General features: G+C 35.9%; 1 long non-coding RNA gene across 1 annotated transcript in view; it reads right to left on the minus strand.

Moving 5' to 3' along the window:
- The window catches only part of LOC112910210 (uncharacterized), a 28,654-nt gene extending 13,610 nt beyond the window's left edge, over nt 1-15,044 (minus strand). Inside the window, exon 1 of the long non-coding RNA XR_003233222.2 lies at nt 12,182-15,044. This is a non-coding gene — a long non-coding RNA (uncharacterized lncRNA). The remainder of the gene's footprint in view (nt 1-12,181) is intronic.
- Nucleotides 15,045-17,149: the final 2,105 nt, after the last annotated feature.

Consider the following 17,149-nt stretch of genomic DNA (forward strand, 5'->3'; position numbering starts at 1 on the left):
ATGAGAGATACAGAGAGAGAGAGAGGCAGAGACATAGGCAGAGGGAGAAGCAGGCTTCCTCACAGGGAGCCTGCCGGGATCATGACCTGAACCAAAGGCAGATTCTCAACCACTGAGCCACCCAGGTGCCCCTAGCCGATGTTTTAAAAAGAAACGCATACATGAATGGATCCTAGCCTCTATCACCATTAGCAACAACTTCTAAGGATGCAGAGCAGGCATTATGAGAACAATGGCACTCTAATTAGGGTTTATAAGAAATATATCTGAGCTTAAATACTCAAGAACTTATCCAATTCAAGCTACCAATTACTTATAAAAAAGAACCATTGCTATTACAGTGACCCTTACCTAAATGTGGACCAGATTAGCCTGGAAGCTGGTAACCCGGAAGGACAAACAGGCCTCAAACTGTGGACAAGTGCTTTGGGGGCATGATTTGCAAAACTAACTCACAAAAACAATTCATCTTTCACAAGCTCCTACAGGTAAAATGGATGTAGGCTTGTGGTGTAAATCTGAGTTGTATGGTATCTGGGACATTGCCAGTTTCATGCTTCCCTTACCTGTTCAAAGTATCTGAACACACTTTCATTATTAATGAAAATATGATTTCTTTTGTCTCATCAGTGGTCAGTGTTTCAAGCACTGTTGATTCAAACAAAAGCTCATGAAGCAAAGACAGGGGAGGGAGGATCTTTCCTTCTCAGAAAATCTGACTGCCTCATGTTACTTATTAATATTTCTAATCCTTGCCATTGCTATTAGCAGAGGATTAATACAGAGGTTGAATAATCACTTAAAGCACATGTAGAGGAATTCCAGTTTTCACAAGACATGTTACTCAGAAAGAATCCCATAGAAGAAGTAGTATGGAAGATGTTATCACTATGGTGGAGATTCCCGGTACATATTACCATGTTAAAGAATCTCAGAAACCTTGCAGTAAAGAAGCCACTTTGTGTTATCCAGTGTTTCTTAAACTTGATTTGCCACAGAAATCTTTTTTTTTTTTTTTAAATAACAACTGCTATTCTGTTAAACCACTTATCTTGGAAGATTTGGGATTTGACATAGTAAGTAATAACCAGTTCATAAAAATGAGGTAATTTAGAAATTAATTAAAACAAATAGAAGAAGTGGAAGTATTTGGCCTATGGGACACAGAAACACCTAAAACCCACTAATTTACCACTTGCCTTGCTTTATAAAAAACCTAATGGTTAAATAGGATCCCTTCAGTGGAAACAATCATTTTAGTCTCTAAACCATGTTCTGTTTTAGAAGGAAATATAGATCTTTCCTATCTGTCCGATAACTTGAATGCTTTATTTAATCCTTATTAAAATCTCTCCTCTCCTAGATACTTGTTTATAACATTCAGAGTGAATCATTTTCTTCATGGTTCATTCATTTCATATAACTGAAATGATTTTATGTTACATGTAACAGCATAATTTAAGTAAATTTCAAGTAAATCTTAGAACTTCTCATAGTGGGCAGGGAAAAACAGGACTCAAAATGAATGACTTGGAAGGATATGTGCATATATTTATAATTTGCTGCCAAGAACTTGCTACTTAACTATGGGTAATAGGCACCAAATTTGGAGACAGAAAAAAAATATAAAGGCACAGACCAAAAGGTGAATCATCAATACAATGACCAAGGATATGTCCTCACTGTTAGAAGGAGAACATCGCTAGTTCCCAATTTCTTAAACTGGTCAAACTGGACTTCGTGACAACTGTATGTAACAAGGATTAAGGACAGATGTAATGACAGAGACTGGTAAGAAACAATTCCTTGTAGCAAATGATTGAAATAATATTGAATCTTCATTACACCTATCTTTATTGAGATAATGCAGAAATTTGGAGCCTGACAAATTTGAAGCCAATATTATTATCGATACTGCAACCAGTCATTTGCAAACAGGTTAATTTTACCACTGTTAGGCAGAAAGCATCAGAGTCAATCATTTTTAGTTACTACAATGACATTATTTTTTTAGAGGGATGGGATTAGGGAAAAAAAAACTTTTATAGCAATCTACAGTTGGGTTGCTGCTGGAGCTAACATTCATGGATATATCAACAATCTGGTAGTTGTGATCACTTCATTTTTGTTTTAGGGCTTTTTGGTTTCTGGTAACAGATATATATCTTAAACTTGCTTAGTCCAAAAAGGAATTCGTAGGCTCATGTAACCAAAAAGAGGAAAGGCAAAGTTCAGGTAAGGAGCCATTGTAATCAGAAATCAAATACCATCAAGGTCACATTCTTACTGCCTTTTCTCTGTTTATTTGTGTGTCAGCTTCATTCTCTTGGTTTAGTTTCTCCATGAAAATGGAAAACCTTGTTGCTTACAGATCAGCAACAAGATCAGGGTGCTCATCTACCTGGCTTATTGATCAGAAAGAAAACAGCATTAATCTATAGCTCAAGTTTGAAATTCTAGAGGATGGCATTTCATAGTCTCACTCAGTCATGTGCCAAACTCAGACCCAGTAATATGGATATTAAGATAGGTCTAGATTGAGTCAGGTACTTTTCTTACTCAATCATCAAAGTCAAGGACACACGGTTAGGTAAGAGAATGGCTGCCCCTATCCAAACAATAGCTGCATTTTGGCTTTTTGGGTGGGCGTGTAAGGAAAGAGAGGGAAAAGAAAATGATTACTCCAGCAGTAGGGATTGAATTATTATGGGCATTGTCAATGAGAGGATTACTGGGAGCCAGCAAGCCACCCTATTTACGTTTAACAAAAAGTTGAACAAAATCAATGTCTATATAGTCCAACTCATGACCTTTCCTTCCAGCTACTCATTCAACTGATTTCTGTGAAGAAAACCCCATATTATCAGTATCAAACAGCTGATTTTTCCTCCGGAAAGTAGTGCCATCCTGCTCTCCCTTTCAGTGCTACTGCCTCTCCTACTGGCAGGGCTAAACAGCCGGCTCACTCTCAACCCACCTTTACTGTGTCATGAAGTCTGAGTAGGACATTTCAGAATGGAAGCTCATCCTTACTGGTAAGAAGACTTTAGTTCTTGCTTATCCAAATACAAGGATCAACCCAGAGAGAAAAAGAGAAAAGAACAAGAGAAAAGGCATTGTTTTAAGGTTCTGTTTGTCCAGGTGCTACCCATTTCTGTCAACTCCTCCCCCATGCTTCTATCCTGTTGTTAATTTTTGAGCATCCATGAGAGGCTCTCTCTGGCAGGGATACCTAGAAGAGGGGGCATTGCACTCTTTATTTCTATTAGTTACATTGTGCTTTACACACTTACAGTCTCTGTAGCATGGTATACCCATGCTCTATAGTTCAATCGTAGAAAAAAGACAGAGGGAAAACTCAGAGAAAAAAAACACAACACAATCTCAGTATTCTGGAACACCTGAAGTGGTAATGAGAACCTTGGGTGAGAGTAACTAGCAGTCAGCTATGCTCATCCATCTCTCAGTATTCTATTGCTCACACCATTCTTTTAAATCCAGGGTATAGAAAACTGACTTGCAGTTGACACTGGGGTGAGGCGGGGGTGGTGTACAGATATGCAACTCATTCCAGAGGTGTCTGAACCTGAGTCCAAGAGCATCGGTGACTTGGCCAAATTTTCTTGGTAGATCAGAGATCTAAGGAGATGAGATCAGAGGGATGGGAAAAGAATATACACATGGGGTGGCTTCTTCCCTAATTTAGGCAACCTGCTGTCTGGAAAATACCCTATCAAGCCAAAATTGTGCCCAAGATTCAGGCTGACCAGGGATGTCTTTTAGTCCCCAGGGAGTTATCCTGTTATTGTTTCAGGGTTTGAGAAGGCTCATCAGGAGTGAAGCACACATAGCTTTATTTCCTGCTCCCACATCCCCAATTTTCTCAGGAGAATACTCTGGGTATTAGGGCTGTGGAAAAAAAAAATGACATAGTCTTCTTTTCTCTGTCCTCATGCACAGGATTTCACAATTTAGCTTCAGGGGGTCCCCAGGGATTCTTTCTCAGTGATCAACAAGAGGCCATCATGAATGCTTTAACCTCAGACACTGGTCTCATTTGAATCCGGGGGCGGGGGGGGGGGGGGGGGGAGATCCAAGACTGGTACTTTACCCTATCAGAATATTTTGGATCTTTACTCAAAATCAATATTTTCATCCTATTTCCACTTAAATCATTTAAGTTGGTGATCATCAATCAATAATATCCACTGAGGTAACCACTAAGAACCACTGTTCTTTAATATCAGCAAAAATCTAATTAGTATTCATACTTCAGAAAGTGTTTCATAACTATTTTTTTAGTTGGTTCATTTCAATTACGATCAAACAAGGACCACACATTGAATTTGGTTATTATGTGTTTTCAGTTGCTTTATAATATATATATAGATTTTCCTTTTATCATTTTTCCTTTGCTTGCTATTAATTGTATGAAAAATAGGGATTTTTATAGGATACCTGTTGTTTCAGAATTTTCCATATTCTAGATTTTGGAGACTATATCCTGGTGGTATCATTTAATCCACTCCTCTGTTCCTTGTATTTCCTATAAAACTCGGAGCTAGAGGCTTGACTAGATACAGGTTAGGTTTGATACAGGAGAGCATGAAGACTTGCTAGGTGATGGTACGTCTTTCATACCAAGATGTCTCCAGCTATCTCTGTCTTTTTGTTATGTGAAGATTGATCAGTGGGTTCAGGGTTGTCCATCTGATCCATCCACTGTAAAATTTCCCAGCTACATCTTCCTACCTACTCATTTTAGCAGCCATTAATGATCACTGTCAGATCCACTCTCAAATTATCAGAATCACTAATTTTTTTTTGAAGAGCTGAGAGTATTCCATAATGGCATATATGGTTTTTCATTTGGAATGAACTACTTGTTTCTTTCATTAACGTATTTTATTGAATTAAATAACATTTAAAATGAAACTTGATAACTGACCTTTCTTTTTTCTCCCTCCTTTTAGTAATTTGAGATAATTTTGGAATCTTATAAAAGACACTCAAGGTGCTGTGCTCTTTCACAAGAAAAGCCAAAACGTTGTTTTTGGAGCTGTTTTTATCGTGTGTGTGTATTTTTCCTCCATTACTGTCAAGTGTAATTTTAGCCTTACACAAATGATCTGTTGATTTGAAATATCATGGGAAAACTCTGACCTAGAACATTTTCAAAGAGATTACTGGAAACACAAGAAAGCTAAGGACATTTGGCAAGGTAGATATATTACATACTTTAAATCTCTACACAACTACATAGCTTTCTTCTTCCTCAGACTTTTCAATTTCAAATTTGGTCTCTCAAGTTCCTGTAAAATAAATCTCAAGAACCCTAACAATATTTGATGCTTGCCTTTATCTGGCCCCTTTACCAACTTCATCGGTTTTATACCCTACCATTTTTGTGCATTTCCCTTCTAGTCAAACTTGACAATTGACTATTCCCCTTAGACCTTTTGTTCCCCTGAGGTGTAAAATACTTGCCCTTTGGATACACAGGAGCTTTACCTCCCTATTTCTTAAGGTAAACACCTTCTTTGTATATTCACACATATGCATGCTCTCTTACTAGACTTCCAGTGGACAGCTACTCTATCTTGGCTAGCACCTTGTGTTCCTGCTTTTTAAAAGAAATGAGCACCATAACTCCTCTTGGGGTAATACCTCCCTCACATGACCCTGTTAATCATGGTGTCCAACACCAAACAATAGATAGCTCCTGGTCCCACCCTAGATGGATTAAAAGACACTTTCACCATAGAATTTTAATTATAAGCAGTTACTAAAAGACTAAGAAGGGTTAGAAATGATTACTCGGCAGCCAGATGAGTTTTTCAAGTATTAATAGCTAATATTCACTGAGTGCTTGTCAAAGAATCCTATGTGCAAATGTGGCAAAACCACGTCTTAGTGTTTATTTTGTGGTATTTCTCATTCTCTCTTCTTTCTCTCTCTTACACTCAGGGGGTCATCACTCTAGTCTCAGTTCACATTCACTCAGGAACCAAGATTTTAAAAAATGTAGACCTAAGATGCCAGGTGAGTTCTAATAGGCATACTTGGAGGGCTGTTTTCTCTGATCCCAAAAGAACAAATAAAACTGGAATTGGAAAAAAGACACAGAGTAGAGTGGGAAGTCAAAATGGAGAAGGAAATGGTTAGAAGGACAAAGGACAAAAACCTTCAGAGGTTCAGGGAACAGAGTGAAAGGTTTTCTGATTTTTCACCTATGGATAACCTCACAAACCCTGGACACTTGTGGTTTCTTCTGAAAGAAAGGATAAGGGAACTTGGATCTTTTATGAGAAGATGGTGGCACTGAAAAAGCAAATCAAACAAAACTCTTACTGTAATCACAATCAAACTGGAACTGAATAAAATCAATGGGGAACCTCCCTACCTATGAGGTAGTGGTAAAAAACAATGTTAATTTTCTTTCTTTCCAGTTGGTTATACCTGCCACAATTCTTTTGTTTCAAACTGTAATGGCTTCAACTTTCAGTACTCTGTTAAGTAAAAATGTACTAATGATGTAATAACAAGAGCAAGTATTGTTTCTAACTTGTTTTTGTTTCTAAATTTTAATATTTCTTCATTAGATACAATGTTGGCTATTAGTCTAAGATATCCATTTTCATGTTTAGGAGTTAGCCTGCTATTCCTAGATTTTTTGAATGCTTTGCTTAGCAATGGATAGATTGAGTCTTCAAGTTTCTTATTGGGGTGAAAAAAGATTTACTTATATTGGTCTCATGGGAGTGATGTTTATTATGATCAAATTCTGTTCCTAAAATGTAATTAACCATGGTAATGCTGAACAACTTTAAAAATACAGAGAATATGGTTTGCAAGAATGACATTTTCAGAAGCACATTTATAAGTGATTTGGCTCCTTTTACCAACCCTATAATTTTTGTTTGGTTTAGTATGAAGATTAGGTAGGCTTTGGAAAAAACATGGCAGCATGATGTAGTTGTTAACAACATGGCCAGCTAAGTTCACTGTCAAAGGGTTCACTGAGTATCCTGCCTTTGACAACTTATTTGCTGCATGACCTTCAAAGAGTCACCTGACTGACAAGGATAAGGATGACAGAACAGAATGTCAAGGTTAAAATGGGACAATTAAGAATTGAGAAGGGATGGAAAACAAAAGGTAAGTTTGCTACTTCTTATATTTTTATAGTTCCGGTCAAAATATGTAATTTAAAGTTGATAGATATATCCATCTGCCTATTTTTAGCTTTATTACTATGAAGATAAACCCTAAGCTAATATTTGGCATTTGAGGAAAGAATATTGAGAGGAAGAAGAAATAGGTTAATTTATTATCTTTTTAAAGATTTTATTTATTTATTCATGAGAGACACACAGAGAGAGCTAGAGAGACAGGCAGAGGGAGAAGCAGGCTCTCTGTGGGGAGCCCAATGTGGGACTAGATCCCAGGACCCTGGGATCATGACCTGAGCCAAAGGCAGATGCTCAACCACTGAGTCACCCAGGTGCCCTGAGAAATAGGGAGAAAAAATGTAATCATTATTCAGAACAGACTGTCTAAAGCAGGGGTCAACACATAAGAACCAATGGTGAAATCAGGCACACCATCTGTTTTGGTAGATAAAGTTTAATGAACACAGCTGCTTGTTTACATATTATCTATGGCTGTTTTTTGTGCTACAACACTAAGCCAAGAAGCTGCCAGAGATAATCTGGAAAGCCTGGAATATTCACTGTCTTGCCTGTTGCAGAAAATGTTTGAGGATACCTGCTCTAATGCAATAGAATATTAAGTACAGTATATATAATTACCAGTATAAAGGTAACCTCTATTAAAAAATACAATTACTTCATATTATTTAAAAAATCACCAACATAGAAGTTGCTCAGAAAGAATGACAATGTGATTGTCAATGCTTTTCAATGGAAATTAAGTCAGAGAACGATGATATATTTTCACAGTAATAGAAGAAAATAATTATTCGAGTTTAGTTACCCTACTAGATTATCATTTGAGCCTGAGATTAAAATAAAGATATTATTCTGACAAAGATTTAAAAAGTATACCACTAACAGATCTTCAATAATACAATGTTAAAAAAATGTATTTCAGAAGTAGGAAAATCATATCAGAAATACGGTCAGAAACAAAGAAAAATTGATGAACAAAGGAGCATGTGAGGAGATCTATGTAAACACTGTATAAAACAGTAATGAAACTGTCTAATTTGGAGATAAAATTAAACAGCAGAACTAAGATATTTGACACAAATGCATGAAAGATAAAATAGTGAATTGAGAGGCATGAAGTCTATGTGTTGTCAGGAAGACTTACTGAAATTAATTTATATTTTAAGAAAATGTTCACTTTAAAATTTAAGGGGTAATTGCCAAAAGAAATTCCAAAATAGCAGAGAAGGAAAATAGGAAAATCATTTGAAATGCAACTGACTAAAAGGTAGAAAGAGAGAAAACCAGTATCATAGAATTCACAATGTATCTGAATCTATGGGATATGGTTAAAAGAGAACACAAAGGAAAAACTATGTGTCTTACTGAGATGCGTCATTAACTATGTAATCTAAAAAAAAAAGTGTAAATATGCAAAATAAGACAAAAAAATTTATGTAACTGAATAAAAGAAACCTCATTTAAGATGCAGGACAGAAGGGGGAGCTCTCATGCTCTACCACTTGTCCTCAATTGCAAACTCCCAACAGGAGACCTACCTTGCATTTCCCACAGGAAGAAGCCTACTTTATTGCTCTAGCAGGAGGAAGGAAGGATTTCTCTTTTTACCCAGTAACAAGTTCACACAGTAATTCAGTCAGTGAGAAGCCATCACCATCCTGAATTCTCACTTTCCTCCAATGAACTTGTGTACAAAGCAGGCCCTCCCAATTTTCTCCCTTTCTCTGTAAAGTAACGTCCCTCTCCTTTCATCTCTGGACTTGCCTATGGTTTGCCATAGCTTGGGTATCCTGAATTGTAATTCTTCTGTTATTCCCCAGTAAACCCATTTCACTGGTAAAATAACTGACTTTTCTACTTCTAAAAGTTGAAGGTGAAACACCCTAAACTTGCAGATGTAATTTTTTCAGTTACATTGTTTCACATTGCAAATAAAATATATCACGAATGAAATGGTTATTAAAATGATATATATAATATATATGTTATATATACATTACATATATATTATATATATAGAGAGAGTTTGGGTGAAAATCTAAATGAATTAATACAGAAAAGACAGAGAAAGTTATCAAAATGCAAGAAGCTATCATATTTTTTCAGAGTTATTCCACAAAATCTTTGAAGAACAAAAGAGAAAAATCACATAGGTCATTTTCACAAATGCTTAAAAGGTATTTGATAAAATTCTACATCTATTCTTGGATTACAAAAATATACCTAAGTAAGAGGGATAGATCTTAATATATCTATGTAGGTAGATGCATATCTACCTACATCTGCAAGTCAGCTTCCTGCTTAAGGGGAAGCACCAGAAGTAGTACTATTAATGTCAGGAATAGACAGCAGGTGCTATTTTTTTTTTTGTTGTACTGGAGATAGTGGCCATTCTAATTAGGTAAGAGAAAGAGAGTTATAAAAATTAAGAGCAAGTAAATGATCACTTTATGAAGATGATATAATCCTAAACCTGGAAAAATGGAAGAGAAATAATGGAGTAGCTATTAAAAACAATGAGAATTTGATAATGTGCTTGGGGAAACTGATGATATACAAACATTAACAGTCTTTACATATGCCCACCATATTCATTTAGAAGGTTAAAGATCAGATATAATTTATAACATGAATAAAATAAAATATTCTGTTTGGGAGAAAAATCTAACAAAGTCAAAATACAAATGATAAAATGAAAATTTCTGCAAATCATTGTAGGCAAAGGGCTTGTTGCCCTAATGTACGAAGAGCTCCTACAAGTCAGTAACAAAAACACTAAGAGCCCCAAATAAATATGACCAAAAAACAGGTCCCAGAAAAGAAAATTCAGAATGCTGTGCTGTTCTCACTTTAAATTAATGACAATGAACTCTGAATGGACTTCCGATGCTGTCCAGGACTCATACCAGTTTCTTACTTCAGTTATTCATAGAAGATGAATTCATACCTTCTCCTACCTTCTTTCCCATTCTTATTCTCCACTGCTACCCAAGTCCAAGCCATCCTGTCTCTCACTAGGATTATTCTAAGAGATTCCTAACTGGGAGCTGGAGCTATTCAATTATAGGAGTCATTAATAAACTGAGAAAACTTATATATATCCATGATTATTTATTCAAACTAACACTTATTCAAATATTTATAGCATATGTATTCAAAAGGCAAATATTTACCTGAGCACCTACTATACACTAAGCAGTGTTCAAGTCTGGGACATGGCAGAGAAGGAAACCGAGTCTCTGCATTCACAAAGCTTATATTTTAGATGGGAAGGCTGATATAGTTATATAAATATATGTCAGGTAGTGAATGTCAAAGAAGAAAAACCAAGCAAGGAGGAAGGAATAACCAGCTAATGTTTTTGAAGGGAGGTCAGAGAAGCTTTCCTTGCTCACCCTGACAGAAAGACATTTGAGCAGAGACCTATGAAGCTGAAGTATGGAGCAATGTGGATATCAAAGTGGGCAGCATGAATTTAAATACTAAATAAAGTAAATTCTATGCACTAATAGTATGATTATAGTGCTTACAAAATCTTAAAACATTTGATAAGGCCTGAAAAATCTCTTCTTTAATAAAGAGGGTGCCAATGCTAAAAAAAAAAAAAAAAAAAAAAGATCAGAACTAGTCCACATCTATTTTATACATAAAATACATTGGTTGTTGTTGGTATATGTGAGGACTATGAACTTTTGTCCATAATAGGGAGAGTTAAGCCAAAGACTGAATTTTTATACCATGCTTAGTTTAAAAATAAACACAAATAACCCTCCTTCCTTCACTCACCCTCTAAATTTTGGCTGTCTTTACTAAAAAACATCCTTTTAATTTAATCCTGAAAACAACATGGAGAATGACTTTCTTTCAAAACAAGTTTTCCCTTGAAGAGAAACACATGTCCAAAGTACAAACAACATTCCAGAGTCTGACTTAAGGCTACTTAATTTCTGTACAATGACGTCATACTTAGGCTACTGAACATGCTCCTGTATGTATCATTTCTTCTACAATTCTAAAATTTAGGCCTATTCATGGAAGAAGACCTATCATTCTATGCAACTTGGTGAGAGAAACAAGTACTTCCCAGGTCACAAATAATTTCTCAAAGTAACCAAAATCAATATTCCAACATATTTTTTAAAATTTGCTAGCAAATTTTAAAATCTGTTTATAAAGAAAAGACCTAAGAATAGCCAAGAAAATTTTGAAAAAAAAAAAAAAAAAAAGACTTATGAGTAAACCAGGCTACTGGGTATCCAAGGAAAATATAAAGCTTGCTTGCCTGGTTGATTGATTGATTATTTATTTATTTATTGGGTTTATTTGAATTCTAGTTAGTTAACATGCAGTGTAATATTAGTTTCAGGTATAGAATTTAGTGATACATCACTTATATCTAACACTCAGTGCTCATCCTAACAAGTGCCCTTTTTAACACCCATCACCCATCTAGCCCATCTCCCGCCCACCTCCTCTCTGATAACCATCAGTTTGTTCTCTATTATTAAGAGTCTGCTTCTTGGTATGTGTGTCTTGCTCTTTTCCCCCCTATGATTTGTTTCTTAAATTCCACTTAGGAGTGAAATCATATAGTATTTGTCTTTTTCTGATTGACTTACTGTGCTTAGTGTAATACTCTCTGCCTCCATCCGTGTCATTGCATATCACAGGATTTTATTATTTTTTATGGATCAGTAATATTCTACTATATCTTTTTTGTCCATTCATCAGCTATAATAATTGAGAGTGTTTATATTGGATCATTGAAATAGAGGAAAAGAGAACCTAGGAACATCCCTGTGGTTACATGGTGACATTTCAAATTAGTAGAGAAAGGATGACCCAACTACTAAAAGTAGTATTAGCACAATATACATACTGGAAAAAATAAAATAGGTAGCTCACCACCACATATCATACATGTATTAAAATAACCCTAGCTCAGTAACAGATAACCATCCTAAATTTCAATGATATAACGGAATACTCACTCACTAGCTCAACAGGTGGTGGGATGGGTTGAGGGGATCTTCTCCATGCAATCTCGCAAGGACTCTGGCTGACAGAAACTTCATCTTCAAAAGATGTCTTGTAAGGGAGCCCAGGATGTCAACCTCCTGCTGGAAAACAAGGGAAGAAATGTGGAAGATGGCCTAGAACATTTTGTGGCGAGGTGAACATCATGTAATCATTTTACCCATATTCCATTGGCTAGCATTTGCCTAATTCCAAGGAGGCTGGCAAACTAAGTTAGGTATCAGCCATGTACCTGAGGGAAAGAAGAAATAGACGAAGTGAGCACTCAGCTAATATCTAGTACAGTACATCTTTCTGGTTACCAAGTATCCTACTATAAGTAGAGCATACTTCTTTACTCGCCAAGTGAGAAAACCCCAAATTCCATCCAGTTATTGTAACCAGCTTCAAGTCCAAACCCTGAGTGATAACATGGTTTTTTCCATCAGTTCTGGATATAGTTCCTTGATATTCAGTGATACTTGCACAAACAACACAAGTCATAGAAGTCTTCCTACTGCCACCTGGCCCAACATATTATAGTCAAGCAGGGATAAAATTTGTAATAAACTGTACCTAGTAAAGAAACATGTGGAAGGCACTGGTCTATAATAGTTATGATAAGCTTCTGGCAGGAATTTTGAGGTCCTTTTAACCTGGCAGTAAGAATATATCCTTGATTTCAACTTTGCTACCTGGGAGGAACTACTTATTCAATGTTCTTCATAGCTCTGGATCTACTCTTTAGCAGCTGTTTTGTCCATTAGCACATTTGAAATATAAATAATGGAGAATGACCGTCCTCAGAGACTTTTAAACTTTTGCAATCCATATTCCCCCTGAGCAAGTTTAGGAGCCCCCAAATACTTCTAATGACAGAACATCCAAAAGCTGCTAAAGAAAAGGCTTGTGATTTTTTTTTTTTTTGCATTATAAATAAGCAGATGTTTGCTTTTGAGAGAAAGGTATCTCTTCAGCTACATATGCTAATAGCATCTCACAAAGTTATTTCCTAAATATAATTCTCAAGGTTGACTTATTTTTTTGTCCTTTGCTCCTTATATTAAAGAAATCTTGTTTAGGAGGAAATACCACAATTTTACTCAGATCTGTGCTGGAGCCAGAAGTCATAATGTGCATAATCTCTTATCACTTAGGACTAGAAGCAATGGTTTTTCCATCCTTTTTTGTTTTTTTATACTTGCAAGGTAAAAAATTCTTGTCATATCCCATCTCTTCTTTTATTATCTTGATAAATGCAGGTAGTTAAGGGTCAACATTCACTACCAACATTATATTTTCTAGCCTTTCCCTAGAGCTATGGGTCAAAGGACATGTGGTTCACAATCCAAGTATTTGCAAGTGACCTTTTTAAAACCTCTTTCATCACTGCATTACACAAATCTCATTTTATAATATTGGATATTAGTTTTCATCTTGATTGACTGCTGGACCAATGAATGCCATGTACTATGGATTTATTTTTACAGTATCATCCTCTTTCCATCACCAATTTCTGAATCAGAGTAATAACACCTCTAACAAAAAAATCCCTAATTTTCATTGGTTTAACATGATAGGTGTTTGTTATGATAACTTAAATCCAATTGGTTCAAGTGAAGGAATATGTAGATGACAATGATTCTCATGGTTATTTAGGTTCCCAGGCTGATGGTTACTCCTACATCTTAAGAAGAGGGTCTTCTAATGGCTTGCTGGGAATTGACATCCAGCCAAGGGACACAAGAAGAGTGGATGATAGAGAGGATTTTATTAGCTAGACTTGGAAGTAGTTAACAGCATTTTCACCCACATTCCACTAAAAAATTCTTAAGTCACAGGACCCCAATCTAACTTCAAGTGATGCTGAGAAATACAGATTGGTTGTGTATTAATTGAATTAAGAAGTTTGCCAATCTGTCAGAGTATATAGGGCAAGTTCCAAATAGATTAAAGGCTAGATATAACATAAACGTATAAAAAGTAGTAGAGGAAAAAAGAGAAGAACTATGTCAGGAACTTTAGAGAGTATGGGGGCTCCATGGGCCTACACTGGGCATTCAGGAGACAGATGGGGGATAGAGCAGAGATAAAGTTTTCATTGATGGTACACACGTGAAAGGAGACGTTAGTGCTGCAGGAGACACAAGTACCTACGAGGGCTCTTGTTCCCTACTGAAAAAAAGCCTGTCACTCTAGATCACTGTAAGGTCATCAAACACTGTCAAGTAGGCACATTTAAATTCTCATTGTGGCTTGGAAAAGGGTAAATGGAAACAACTCACAAAAATCCAAAAACTATATCGCTGGGAAAGGTAAGGAAGCTATCCTGTGCCCAGACTATGAGACAGATCTCCTAACTTGGGGAGGGGCAAGAAAGTCTTCCAAAGGAGATGCGTACCAAAGGTACAATGAAGAGTTTAGCTGCCACAAAGAACAGCAACAACATCACTGGATCCACCCATAGTCTCTTAAGTATGAAAATATACTTAGAGACTTAGAAACATCTTAGAAAAGATGCTGAACATCAAGAACTCAAAGAACTCTCTCCATGAGTTCTTTTTTGAGGAATCTACAAGAGAATAAACCTCATTCAAGCAAAAAATGACTGGGAAAACTTAAGCAATTCAGCTTTAATAGATACTTCATTGAAAATCTAAGATGGAAACTAAGGTGCAAAGGAGAGAACAATGTTAGGTAACCTGCTCTTTGTGTTCTATGTTCCCATAAAGTAAAAATAAAATAATGGAACTAAAAATGGGAGGAGAATAAACTCAATGAAACGAGAGACGTAGAATGAACTCATTCAATGTAAAAAAGAATGAAAAAAAAAAAAAAGCCTTAGGTGAAGGCTGCTTGGGTGGCTCAGTTGGCTGAGCATCCAACTCTTGGTTTCAGCTCAGGTCATGATCTCATGGGTTGTGGGATGTTGCCCAGCCTTGGGCTCCATGCTGTGGAGACTCCGCTTTAAGATTCTCTCCCTCTGCCCCTTCCCCCACTTGTGTGTTCTCTCTCTAATAAATAAAAAAAACTTTTAAAAAATGTAATTTAGGTGAATGAGAATGTCATTAAAAGGTAAGAAAATCAAGGACAATGGGCATCAAATATGGTAAAACCATTAGAACAGAAATATTAACTTTCCTACACACCAAATTTAAACTTTTTTTTTTTTTTACAAAGACAGCATGGCAAATACAGTTTGAAGAGAAACAGTAAATATAATAAATGCAATAATTACAGCATAGATAATCCAACAGAACTGAAAGCAAACATATTCACTTTATCAACAAATGTGCAAGGGTCGAATCTGTCAGTTAAATGGAAAGATTTTCAACTTGGCTCATAAAGTTCTAACCATATACTCTATTCAAGAAACATATCTAAAACAGACTGATTCAGAAAGGCTAAAAATAAAGGAATGGTCAAATGTATCCCAGGCAAATGGGAACACTAAAAAAGCAAGGACAGCAACACTGATGTCAGATCAAGTAGAAAGCAAACAATAGTAGGGAAAGATTTTCAAACTATGATTTCAAATTCATATGCAAAAATGAAATACAAAGGAAAAAACCAGAAGCATCTGACTATATACGGTAAGTGACAGAAAAACAGTGTGATAAAAAAGTTAATAAAATCAAGACAACTGACAAATTGGGAAAAAATATTTGTAACACACGTAACAGTTAAAGGTATAGTATATGCAATGTATAAGTAAACCTTAAAAATTATGGGGAAAAAGTAAAAAAACAAAAACAAAAACAAAACCACAATTCACCTGTGGAAAAATGGGCAAGACATGAAAAAATTCACAAAAATCCATATGAAAAAAGGCACTTAAGAATTTTTAAAAACTATTACACAATGCCCCTAATAAGAAAAGTGGATAGTAAAACTACCCCGAGGTAACATTTTTCACCTATCCAGTGTACAGAATTCAAAATATAGAACACCTTACTGTATTGGAAAGTTTGTGGGAAAACAGGACTCAGGTGCTGGTGTTTAGCACAAGCTTCATGGTGGAAAATTTGGCATGTTTCAAGCAAAAATTACATATGTACTTACCTTTTGGCTTAACATTCTTACTCTGGGAACTTACCCCCAAGGATATAACTTCAATAATATGATAACACATACTGTTGTTCATAGTTTCTTTGCAATATTTTTTGTAACTGTAAGATATGGAAAGTAATTTGTATGCATAGACACAGATGAATGGCTGAATAAATTGGCGGGTCTACCTAATGGGGTACTAGAAAGTTTTTTGTTGTTTGTTTTAAATGAGGAAAATCTTTATGGACAACTGTGCAGTGATTTCTGGGATATAGTTTTAAATGAAAAAGTGTTTTTGTTTTGCTCTTTTTTTTTTTTTGAGAAACAGAGAGAGAAAACACAGTGAGGGTGAGGTGCTGAATGAGAGGGGGAAAGAGAATCTTAAGCAGGCTCCAAGCTCAGTGTGCAGCCTGATGCAGGGCTCCATTCCCATGATCCTGAGATCATGACCTGAGGTGAAATCAAGAGTCAGATGCTCAACCAATGGAGCCATCCATGTGCCTTGAAAAAAAAGTAAAGTTTATAAATATCATCTAAGAATGTTAATTTTTGCAGTAAGTGTGGGATATAAATATATATACATTTATCCATCTGTGCAAACAGAAACACAGAAAGCATATGCCAGGGACTAATGGGATGGATTATCTACAGGGGATGGGTGGGAATGAGACAAAAAAAAGAAATAATTGAAAGCAGGAGTTGCTGCCTCTCAAAGTATATCATTTTGTCCAGCTCTGCCTTATGGAATAATGTTCACATTTCACACACATAAAGAAAAAAATGTAAATAAAATTACCAAGGATGGAAGAAAAATGCTTTACATAACATATCAGAAATGTGAATTAAAGTGCATTTCAAATGAAGTACTACATGAAAGGAAGGCAGGGAAAATG

This window comes from Vulpes vulpes, chromosome 12, assembly GCF_048418805.1.
Source record: "Vulpes vulpes isolate BD-2025 chromosome 12, VulVul3, whole genome shotgun sequence".
In the NCBI taxonomy this organism is placed as follows: Eukaryota; Metazoa; Chordata; class Mammalia; order Carnivora; family Canidae; genus Vulpes; species Vulpes vulpes.